Source organism: Strix uralensis, chromosome Z (assembly GCF_047716275.1).
Source record: "Strix uralensis isolate ZFMK-TIS-50842 chromosome Z, bStrUra1, whole genome shotgun sequence".
Lineage (NCBI taxonomy): Eukaryota > Metazoa > Chordata > Aves > Strigiformes > Strigidae > Strix > Strix uralensis.
This window is the reverse complement of record NC_134012.1, coordinates 79792740-79805500: the sequence shown is the minus strand read 5'-3', so window position 1 is coordinate 79805500 and position 12761 is coordinate 79792740. Positions and strand designations below refer to the sequence as shown.

Sequence of the window (12761 nt, the reverse complement as noted above, 5' to 3'; positions counted from 1 at the left end):
TAAAATTAAGTAAATTAAGCAAGTAAAACAAATTAAGGCATTACCATAGGATATTTACCCAGATTTAGCAAGTATGTTCAACACTTCTGGTAAAACTGACTTTCTTGTGGCTGCATGAGTCAGTGAAAGCGAGAGGGATGGAAGACAGAATCCCTACAGACTACTGCAGCTCACTCACACTGGTGAGAGAACCAAGCTCAGAGGCAGTGTAGCTCAGTGATCCATGGAGGCATGCTACCGCTGCTCTCCATTCATGACTCTCTGCTGTAAATCTGATGCGGGGTCATCTTGGGACAGCTCATGACAAGAGTGCTACTGCAAGCAGGGCAAGGGGTGCAGAGGCTAGGGGACTGGATAGAGCCACAGTCCAGCACACTGGAAAGCAGGGAGGAAAAGCTCTGCCTTTGAACAGTCTCCCAACAACAGCTTTGAGCACTTTTACAGCACTGTTCTTCATTTTAAGATCTAGTTATTAATATTTCAGACCTACCCACTGGTCTCTAACAACACAGACCTCTGCATAGTAAGATGTTGTAAGAACATGAAAGACAGCACAGACTAACACTCAGACTAGCAAGATTCCCTCAAAACAGAAGAAACACTATAAAGGGCGTGAGCCTTTCCCTTATTCTGTAATTGGTTGTGCTGAGGAAAAAAATGTCTACGAAGTGCAGAGGAAAATGATTTGCTCAATTACTGATTTTATTTATAAACTGTAACAGTTCTGGCACCTGTAACATAGTATAACAGTGAATATTTATCCCCGTTACTTTCATTACATTCATCTGCTGATGCAGTGAGGCATAACTGGGAGATGGAGACAGATGTCTGAATTTCGGGTGTGGTAGGGTTCTGGTTAAGCACACTTTTATTCAGGCTTTCAAAGTATCTACAAACTCCAGTTTCTAAGATAAAATGACTTCATAGTAAAAGCATGCATGACAATTTTGCTCATTGTAAGGAAGAGATAGTTACTGTCCCTTCTTTTCATGTAGCTTACAGAACGGATGTTTTCTATTTTGTGCAGTGCTGCCAACTTCAGACCCAAAATTATGGCATTGTTTTCTGTTTGGTTCCTTGGCCACTTGGAAATACTTATTTTTAACAAGCACTGTAGTAAAACTCCCTCGAACTCTGCAGCTGGTACAGCCCTGTCTCTGCAAAGTAGGTGCTGGAAAATGCAACTAAATCAGGAAGTCTGTACTCCACAGATATTTCAACCACACTTTGTCCAGCCATATGAAGCTGTGTCAGATAATGATACCACCTGATTAATTTTGTGATCCATACTGCTGGAGAAAATTAAGACTCTCCTGAGAAACTCACACAATTTCAAAAACTCTGGAAAGTTCATTCATTTGGTGTTCAAAAGGTATATGGGAACCAGGTAAAAAAACTCAGCAGTATAACAGTTCTTGTTTACTGACCTCTTATTACACTCTTCAGCAGAATACAATTGCACAAGATCTGATAGGGTGAATACCCTCGGTGAAAGGAAAAAAAAGAAACACAAACTTTAACACGAGATCTAATCACCAAATCTAGAATGGCCAAAAAAAGAGGAGTGTTTAAGGAAAAAGCTTATTTGGTAGTCTATTGAGAAGTAACTGTGTCATGTTCAAAGAATAATGACTTAATGAGACTATCTGAACACCAGAGAAGCATTACTAAACAAAATTATCTTCAGGGATTAACCCTTACTTTAAAAGTAGGTTCGTGACAACTCAGCCTGCATATCAACTGTACCACTCCCTTCGCTCATATTTCTACCAAACCCCCTCTCTAAGGCATATTTATTTAAATTTCCTCTCATTGTGGTGGCTTCATATGAGTAATCTAATTTTCATTCCTTTCCCAAGAAGAAAGAATTCGTAAAATCTAATTCCTATGTAGTTTGGACCAGTAATGCAGGACATGATGAAAAATTGCATTAAAATGTTGAACAGCCAGAATTTTATTGCATTTTATGTTGGCAGGGTTTCTGTAGATGGTATCTGTTTCAGTACACCCAGATGGTTATAACATCTGCTTGGGATGCGTTCATAAAAGGTTGTTTTCTACTGCATATTGTAGTCAGTAGATGATAAATCGAAAAAGAACTACTGGATCACAGAAATGCATCCCAATGCAAATTAAGAAACTTACCTCTGAATAGTACTGACTTCAATGAAGAAAAATTAAAAATATTGTTCTTCCAGTTTTCTTATTTGTCAGATGGGCAAAACACCACCCACATTGCTGATTCATATGGTATCATCAGACAGCAGTGCACAGGAAGCTCTACAGGCAGACCACAAAAGATGACGAGTGTCCAAAAAGGGACAGATAGACAGAAACATACCAGTAAGAGCATACACACGCCACTGGAATCAGGAAACGATGGAGCTAGAGAGCAAGTAAGCTACAGGTTCTCTCAATCATTAATATTAGATCCTCAAAAATCTACTTCTTTAAAGTGTACATTTATTGTCTGAAGATATGAAAAAAGTTATGTAATTTTTCACAGGATGGAGCTGCTGTTTAAAACATATTGCAATGCAGTGAATGAATACTCCTCTACAGCAATGGCAGCCAGTGCAAGTCATTGTTTATCACACAAGAAGGACATGAGCTACAAGGCTGCACTGCCATGTCTCTCGCTGATTAGGATGGGTTTATTTATAAATATTGCCCTGCAGAAGAAATTTTTGTTTGAAATGAGGCCTTTCACAGTGAGCCTAATAATGAGGTTGCACAATTAATTTTCCTGGTCAGTGGCACTAGAAATACCCACAGATGAAATTAAAAAAATTCCAAGACTCAGCTTGGAAAAATGTCAACAGGTGTTTAGATTTCTCTCTAAGAGCAGGAAGACTTGGGTTGCAAGCAGTAAATTAACTATACACAAAACAGTATCATTATACAAATTCTAAAAAAACATGCTTCTAAAAACTAACAAGCCTACACAAATAGACATACCCCCTCTAAACTGCAAAAGGGTCCTTAGAAACTTCCTGACCATGCTTCAGAAACCACCTGCATGTTCTATGTTCTCCCCTGCAGAAATATCTCGCATACTCTCCATGTGCAAGCTCCTTTGCAACCTCTGAGAAGATCTGTCCATTCATGCATTCCTCAATTTCCTCATACACATCCTTAAACACCTTCTCTAATGAGCAAGTTTGAATCAGACAAGTAATTCCAACTCAAAATCCATTCTATGCTGCATACACCACAGTACATACATGCACTAGCTCAAACAATCTTCATGTCCTTTAGTGATGTCTCAGTCCAATACCAATGGCTTCTCCATCACCATCAAAGAACCACCTAACTTTTTACAGTAGAAGAGTTTTCAAAAGCTGCTTACAAAGTGGCAAGAGGGTGAAAAAACTCCAGCTTTTTCAAAAAATAAAGTATTGAAGTTAATTTCGATCCCAAATTGTTACTGCGTATCTAAATTAAAAAATCCATAAAATATTTTTGAAAAGTGTCAATAGATTTCATTCCATCCCATGCCCTTCTTTTTATTTGAAGACTACTGGCTGCAAGAGAATTTATAATATCCGGTTATGTTTTGCATTGCTTTGAATGGCTTTATTTTCAATCCTTCATTTTTACTCTTTCAACTTTTCAAAGGTCGAGGCAGTATTTAGAAATTTGAGTGACAGAGAAAGTAAAAGAAAGGAGGAAAAAATAACTAAAGGAAACCCATAAAGTTCTAGTTTATGAGGAGAAGTAATTAAAGCTTTACTGCAAAGGATTTCAGCTTTCAAGAAGTTTTTTTCAGTCCAGAGTTTGAATGAAAGCAGCTTTTAAAAAATGCATAGGCTCAAAGGAATCATATAAAAATGTATGTTAAAAGTTTCTCAAAAATATTCTGTCCCAGAAATCACAGTTTTATCTGATTACATGGGTTTATGAGTGAAGGCAAAATAAAAAAAAAAAAAAGCAAGTTTACCCTGTAAGAGCTTAACACTGCACAAGATTCTATTTTATTGTGATAGGTGCCTTTAATTAGTGACTTTAGCTTTCAGAGGCTGATACAATGAATTAGTTTGGCCTTAGTTTTATTCTCAAATGATTTTTATACATAAGCTATTATGGCTTAAGACACGGACATATACTTTCTCATGGAATATCATCTTGTTTGGTACCCTTAATAAAAATAAACAGTTAGAAACAAAAGTGAAAAAAAAAGTCTTCCAATCCAAACTATATATTCTTTTCTGCTACTGAAAAAATGGACTGATAACTGATACTACCTTTGCATCTACGCTCAGTTCAGAAACAGTATTTTAGTAAACTGCAGAAAAATGCCATTATATCAGAACTCTTAAAATTCTTACATGGGGCACAAATCCTGTTTCTGCACAACTGCAAGTTGCCAGTGTAGTCTGAGAGAATACTTAGTGAATCCTGTGGGTGTAAAAACTACTGAATGTTTCGTATTCAGCGATTTCTGCTTTAAATGATCCTTGAAGGTGCCTTGAGTAATGGATGCTACCATGTTTCTCCAATTCCAAGCATCAAGTTGAGCAGAACCAGCAGTAAAGAAGAAGCTACGGGGCTACCTTACAAATAATCATAATTAACTAAACAGGCACTAATACAAGGGCATACAAAAAAATCTGATTTCCACTTTGTTCTAAAGCTCTTCACAAATGCAATATGACACAGGCCCTACAAATGGTAGGGTTAAAAAAACAGGTCTGCAGTCAAACCTTCTAAAGTCAAGATGACACTTTTCTCCTACAACATACAAAGTAAAATCTCTGTAGATTACAAATAGATACAGTCTAGATGATGACTCAACATTAAATCCCATCCCTGTGTTTTTCTATCCCTGGGATACACAGAAACAAACACCAAAATAGCCGTGAAGGGGGTGTTATTAACCTGGAATGTCAGGATAGGATTAATGAGGCTTACGCAATGACTATGTCAATAGCTCTTCCTCCATGGCACATCCCCACTGTTCCTCCATCCAGCACACTGCTGTGCTGGAGTCCAGGAGGGAGGCAAGTGTGCCTAAGGTTTCTTTATGCTCCACTGATAGACAGTTATCTTTTCATCCAACTTGCACAATTGGCAGCATTTTGTTTACAGCTGAAAAAAGTAGCTGGATAAAGACTGGAGACCAGATGCAAAGAATGTCTTCACACATCATGAGTACTCATCTACCTGTTTGTATAGCCAACACTAAGTACAGAGATCTTAAGTTCTCAAACCAGTGGTCACAGTTTACCAGAAAAGAAATACGTAAAAATACACAGAATCTCCAAACACAAACAACTCGAGGCACAATTTTCATTTTGGAAATTTTCAAGTGACACTCCAAACTAGTAAAACATGTATACGCAACCTATTACTACATTGTATCTACAAACTGGCTTAGAAGGTTAATGACTAAACAATAAGTCAAATTTTAACTCTGGCTGATAGGTCACATTAAGAAAAATGGAAAGTCATCATCATGAAACAACCTTAATTAACAAGAAAAAACCTTCATTCTAACAGCTTTTCCACAGTATCACTTGCCCCAGGCATGTGCCCACAAACTCATATATGATGGGGACTAAGGAAATCGAGAGACAAGTGAGAGTTAGAGAAATGTTTGGAAGGGTTAAAAGCAACTTGGTACTTACTAGCCCTCCGACTCAGACCCAATATTAAGCTCCTTTTGTCACGCTTGAGACTTGCTCATAATAAATGATTTTCCAATATCTTAGGTCCATAACATTAAACTATCTACAGGCAAGACCTGTTAACTTTTTTGCCAAAGCTGAAGCATGCAACCACAGCCTTGTGTTTGATTGTTATGAAAGTTATTAGAAAAAAAATTATAACATGACTAATGTCATGCTTGTATTTCCCTTTGCCAACTTCCTGTTCCAGAAGAAAAACACTGGACTCTTACCTCAGGCCTCACCTCTATGCAACCACCCAAAGGGAATACAAAGTCTTAAGTGTGGAGCTACATGGGCCCAGAGACTGAAAACAGGTAAGCATGTGATTGTACTGATGAAGCGTGAATATGTAACCAACACTTTATGCGCAGACTTTATGTCTACTTTAAGCAGGGAGGAAAAAAAAGGAAAAAATAATCTTTCAGATAAAGTAGATATTCAAACGAATGATGTGAATACCTCCGCTGGGCAATACATTCCACAATAGAAAACAAACTATACTTGAGAAGAAAAAAGGGGGGGGTGGGGTGGTTTTCTGGGTTTTTTTAAAATAACCTCTTTTGCTTAACATTAGCCTATTTTCTAAACCAAAGCTGATTTTTATTATAAGACAAAGCCTTCTCACATCTCGGACTTTGTAACTTTACCACATAGGAAGTGCAAACTGACAAAACATGCAGAAAAACGTGGCCCATTTTAGCTCAAGATTTCTTAATCCACTGCAGTAAACCTTATTTCAAACAACTTTTTTGTGTTACTAGACATGAACAATGAGATATTGAGAGGAGATGAGACAAGACATTAGATTTCAAGAATTTTCAGTCATTCTACATAACTGGAACATAACTGGATCCAACATCCCCAGAAAAGTTTACTGCAGAAAGGAAATATTTTCATAGTTTCAGAGGAAAATATGACAAAAATACTTCCATCTGAAATTACTTCAGAAATAAATGCTAGATAACCTTAGCATGTCTTCTGTAGAAATGAATGAAATAGTTAGGAAACCATTACTGTTAAATATTTTCCTCCAGGAAATATATATGGTTATATTTATATATTTTCTGTATAAAATTGTATTGTATAAACACCTATATTTACATAACTGTTCTGAATTATGGTGAAAGTCAGAACCATTCCAAGAGTACAAAATCTCATTACCCTAAAATAAACACCAAACTCCTATTACATACAAAAGTTACCCTGAGTATATGTCACGCTTTCATTGTCAGAGAGCACACTCACATGAATATTTCCTTTCAGACACACAATATGCTTTGCAAGTAAAATAACTGACAGAATCACAGAATCAACTAGGTTGGAAAGGACCTTGAAGATCATCTAGTCCAACCATTAACCTAACATTGACAGTTCCCAACTACACCATATCCCTCAGCGCTATGCCAACCCAACTCTTAAACACCTCCAGGGATGGGGACTCCACCACCTCCCTGGGCAATCCATTCCAACGCCTAATAACCCGTTCTGTAAAGAAATACTTCCTAATATCTAGTCTAAACCTTCCCTGGTGCAACTTGAGGCCATTCCCTCTTGTCCTATCGCTTGTTACTTGGTTAAAGAGACTCATCCCCAGCTCTCTGCAACCTCCTTTCAGACAGCTGTAAAGGGCGATGAGGTGTCCCCTCAGCCTCCTCTTCTCCAGACTAAACAACCCCAGTTCCCTCAGCCGCTCCTCGTACGACCTGTGCTCCAGACCCTTCACCAGCTTCGTTGCCCTTCTCTGGACACGCTCGAGTAATTCAATGTCCTTTTTGTAGTGAGGGGCCCAAAACTGAACACAGTAATCGAGGTGCGGCCTCACCAGTGCCGAGTACAGGGGCAAGATCACTTCCCTGTCCCTGCTGGCCACGCTATTTCTGATACAGGCCAGGATGCCATTGGCCTTCTTGGCCACCTGGGCACACTGCTGGCTCCTGTTCAGCCAGCTGTCAATCAACACCCCCAGGTCCCTCTCTGACTGGCAGCTCTCCAGCCACTCCTCCCCAAGCCTGTAGCACTGCTGGGGGTGGTTGTGGCCCAAGTGCAGCACCCGGCATTTGGCCTTATTGAAACTCCTCCAGTTGGCCTTAGCCCATCGCTCCAGCCTGTCCAGGTCTCTCTGCAGAGCCTCCCTACCCTCGAGCAGATCAACACTCCCACCCAAGTTGGTGTCGTCTGCAAACTTACTGAGGGTGCACTCGATCCCCTCGTCTAGATCATCAATAAAGATGTTAAACAGGAGTGGCCCCAAAACCGAGCCCTGGGGGACACCACTTGAGACCAACTGCCAACTGGATTTAACTCCGTTCACCACAACTCTTTGGGCCCAGCCATCCAGGCAGATTTTCACCCAGCAAAGCGTGCGATCATCTAAGCCTCGAGCAGCCAGTTTCGCCAGGAGAATGCTGTGGGAAATGGTGTCAAAGGCCTTGCTAAAGTTAAGGTAAACTACATCCACAGCCTTTCCCTCATCCAATAAGCAGGTCTCTCTGTTGTAGAAGGAGATCAGGTTTGTAAAGCAGGACCTGCCTTTCATAAACCCATGCTGACTGGGCCTGATGCCCTGGTTGTCCTGCATGTGTTGTAAGATGGTACTCTGGATGAGCTGCTCCATCAGCTTCCCGGGCACCGAATTCAAGCTGACAGGCCTGTAGTTTCCCGGATCATCCTTCTGACCCTTCTTATAGATGGGCGTCACATTGGCTAATTTCCAATCTGTCGGGACCTCCCCGGTCAGCCAGGACTGCTGTGAAATGATGGAAAGCGGCTTGGCGAGCACCCCAGCCAGCTCCTTCAGCACCCCCGGGTGTATCCCACCCGGTCCCATAGACTTGTGTGTGTCTATGTGATGTAGCAGGTCACTGACTCTCTCCTGGATTGCGGGGGGGTCGTTCTCCCAGTCTCTATCATCTGGCGGAGGGGGCTGGATTCCCTCAATACAACTAGTCTTGTTATTAAAGACAGACGCAAAGAGCATTAAGTACCTCAGCCTTCCCCTCATCACTTGCTACCAAGTTTCCTTCAGCATCTAGCAGCGAATGGAGCCTCTCTCTGGTCTTTCTTTTGCTATTGACATACTTATAGAAACATTTCTTGTTATCTTTGATTGCTGAAGCCAGATTAATTTCTAGCTGGGCTTTGGACCTCCTGATTTCCACCCTGCATAGCCTCACAGCCTCTTTGTAATCACTGTGAGTGGCTAGCCCCTTCTTCCAAAAGCTGTAAACTCTCCTCCTCTCCTTGAGTTGCAGCCAAAGCTCCCTGTTCAGCCAGGGTGGTCTTCTCTGCCGCCTGCTCCTCTTAGAGCACCTGGGGACTGCCTGCTCTTGAGCCATAAACACTTCCTTCTTAAAGAGCACCCAGCCTTCCTGGACCCCTATACCCTTCAGGACCAACTCCCAAGGGATCCTGTCAAGCTGGTGCCTAAACAAGACAAAGTCAGCCCTCTGGAACTCCAGGATGTCAGTTCTGCTTAGCCCTTTCCTGGCCTCTCTAAGAACAGAGAACTCTATTATTTCGTGATCACTGTGCCCTAGTCGGCCTCCAACCACCACATCATCCAGCAGTCCTTCTCTGTTCACAAAGAGGAGATCCAGCAGGGCACCTTCTCTGGTTGGTTCTCTCACCAGCTGTGTTAGGAAGTTGTCCCCCACACATTCCAGGAATCTTCGGGACTGGTCCAGCTCTGCTGTGTTGTATTTCCAGCAGACGTCTGGAAGTTGAAGTCCCCCACAAGAACAAGGGCAAGCGATCGTGAGATTTCTCCTAAATGACTATAGAATATTTCATCCACCTCTCTGTCCTGGGTGGGTGGCCTAGAGTAGACTCCCACTACAACATCTGCCCTGTTGGCCTTCCCCCTGATTCTAACACAAAGACACTCCACTCTGTCTTCACTGCACTTGTATTCAAGGCAATCATAACAGTCCCTAACATACAGTGCTACCCCACCGCCTCTCCTACCTTGTCCATCCCTTCTAAAGAGCTTGTAGCCATAAACAGGCACACTCCAGTCATGGCAGACATCCCACCATGTTTCTGTAATAGCCACAACATCATAATTTTCCTGTTTCATCACGGCTTCAAGCTCCTCCTGTTTGTTACCCATGCTGTGTGCATTGGTATACATGCACTTCAGATGGGCTGGTGTTTTGCCCCCTTCCCCCTTCAAATCTAGTTTAAAGCTCTGTCAATGAGCCCAGCTAACTCCTGCCCCAAGATCCTTTTTCCCCTCTGGGACAGGTGCATTTCATCTAATGCCAAAAGGTCTGGTGCCCTGTATACCAACCCATGATCGAAAAAAACCAAAGCCCTGACCGTGACACCAGTCTTGAAGCCACGAATTCATCTGCTGTGTTCTTCGGTGTTCATCCTCATCCATCCCCCCAACTGGAGGGATGGAGGAGAACACAACCTGTGCGCCTGACCCCTTGATCAGTTTCCCCAAGGCCCTGAAATCTCTCTTCACTGATTTAACACTTCTCCTGCTAATGTCGTCGCTACCTACCTGAAAAACCAGAAGAGGGTAATAGTCCTTGGGTTTGACTAGAGAGGGGAGTCTTCTTGTGAGGTCCTTGACGCGGGCCCCAGGGAGACAGCAGACTTCCCTATGATGTGGGTCTGGTCTGCATATAGGGCCTTCAACACCCTTCAGAATGGAGTCCCCCACTACAATGACTCTTCTGGGGTTCCTTTCAGAGCTGGTTTTAATACCTTTTCTAGAGTGACCTGGCCTTGGTGGTCCTTGGTCTTCCTCATTGTTTGTCTCATTCTCTTCCTCCATGTCTTCATTCAAAAGTTCCAGAGCCCTGAATCTATTGTGAACGGGCACCATGGAGGGTGAGGGAGGTTGGGAGAGAATTTTCTTGCCTCCCTGAGCAGAGACCTGTTTCCAGTCTCCCTCATCTCTTAGGTTCCCTCATTCTGCCTGGTAGCATGAGGGTGAGGGATCACCTGCCTTGCCTGGAGCCTCTACTTGCTCCTGTTGATTCATGGGTGCCAAGGTGGAACTCCACCAATCAATCTCCCTTTCACACTCCCTAATACTTCTTAATGTCTCGACCTCTTCTTTGAGTTCTGCCACCAGGCTAAGCAGGTCATCCAGCTGGTCGCAGCGGACACAGGCGCTGTCATTGCGGCCCTCCAACAGCACTGACAGGCTCAGGCACTCCCTGCACCCTGGGACCTGGGCTGCTGCATGTTTGCGTGATTGCTCTGTCGGTCGCCATGTTCTTGCTGGTAGTGCTTTTGAGGCAAGTGGAGACCATGGCTCAGGCTACCGGTGGTTGACAAGTACTATCAACCGGTGGTTAACAGGTACTATCTGATCACCCTGAGCTCGGTGGGCAGTGACCTGGTCGCTGCCCTCCCACAGGGTTCTTATCACCGAATTAACGGTGACAACCATATCTGAAGTAAAACAGCCAGAAAGAAAGGAAACACAAAAATGCTAGAAGTCCATTTTCCTATATTTATGGTCCTTTATCCAGTGTATGAGTGATCCCAAAATCTGCAAGAGTTTGCCAGCATTATTACCACCCATTTGTTCTCCATGCTAGCAGAAACAGTAAAATGGTGGCACTGGAAAAATAAAACATGGACATCACACCCACATGAGTATTTTTGTATATGACTTATCACTTCCCATTAGCCAACCACAGTTAATCACTTAAAGTGTCACATTTAAAAAATAAAGAGCTTCACTTGAAGTATAAAAGGAGGAAGGAAGAAATCTTATGCTCTGCGAAAGGAGTAGCTAAAGTTTAGTTTTCAAGTTTATGTTGAACTGCAGACTAAGACAGTTTCCTCATTTCATATAGGTGAAATTACCTATTATTTTACTGGGGAAAGGAACGGTGTTCGTTTATCTGGATGTTTATTTTAAGTAAAGATATTCTTAGCTCTTCATGGGAACATTCAGCCCTGCTTGTCTAGCTTACTTCCAATAAACAATCATTTCTTCCCCACACTTGGAAAAATATCTAAAACTCACATTTCTGATGGGGTAAAGTATGAAACAGTTAAACAGAATGTAGCAGAGGAAACAAGCAACTTACAAATCCATCGGAGCTATACAGACAAATGCAAGACACCTCTGCACTAAACAGAGAGCAAGCAAATGAGTGAACTGGTAGAAAGAGGACAGGATGAAAATTGCTACATGTACAGAGGCTTGTTTTTTTTTTAAAAAAAAAATTATTCAAATATAAAGGAGGAAAAAGAAAGCTGCAGAGAGTAGGACAAAATGGTAAGGCTACAGGTAAGTAGATAAGAACCTGCTGAGGTCGAAAATATGTAAAACTGGAGAGGTGCCAGAGAGAAAGGCAGGGCATGAGAGGAGTAAATGACTGACAGAAGGAGAAAGAGAGCTGGGGAGAGGCTGGGATCTAGTTAAGATTGTCAGAGTCCCCCTGAAGGACTCTCTATGAAGTGCTCAGGAAGAAATTGTTCATGACTTTACTGGAGCCCCTAATGCTCACTGGTCAGTGTCCTCAGGGGAAGAAACACAGCTACCAGGGAGATGGGTTTGACCTCACACTATGGCTCCTGAAAAAAAAGGCTATCTTCAAGTTTCTGTATCTGAACACATGTTGTTAAAGGACCATGATACTTTAAATCTAACTATACTCTCCTTCATGTCAGTCAGCTCCACAGAAATCTATTTCTTGCCAAAATAATGTATCTGGAGTTTCCCGGTATTAAAAGCATTTAACTCTTCTGCAAGGCTCCTACTTATTGTGTAACTTTTCTTTGAGTGCCTGGAGAAGAATGTCTGAGTACTTAAATATTAACTGAGCACTCAATACACTACATACTTACTAATACTATTACTATAAACCTCTTTTTCTTGTAACCTGTTTTAAGCCCTCTGCTCCAGGTTTGAGACACTGTAGAATACTGTTTGTGCATATGGCACTGTTTGGGTTTCTTCATCTGCTTTAAGAGTCTCTTGATTACCCTTGTTCCAAATCAGTAAGCATTTCATTTCACCATCCCAAGAACATCATTCTTGCTTTTAAAAAAAACCCAAAACAACAAAACCCAAAAAACATAGCCCCTGAAAAGCCGGAAGTCCCACACATTCTGCATCAT

At 41.9% G+C, this 12761-nt stretch overlaps 1 protein-coding gene across 4 annotated transcripts in view; it reads right to left on the bottom strand.

Annotated features, from left to right (window-relative positions):
* The window catches only part of LOC141938421 (guanine nucleotide-binding protein G(q) subunit alpha), a 146830-nt gene that overhangs the window by 79206 nt on the left and 54863 nt on the right, over positions 1-12761 (bottom strand). The window lies entirely within an intron of this gene.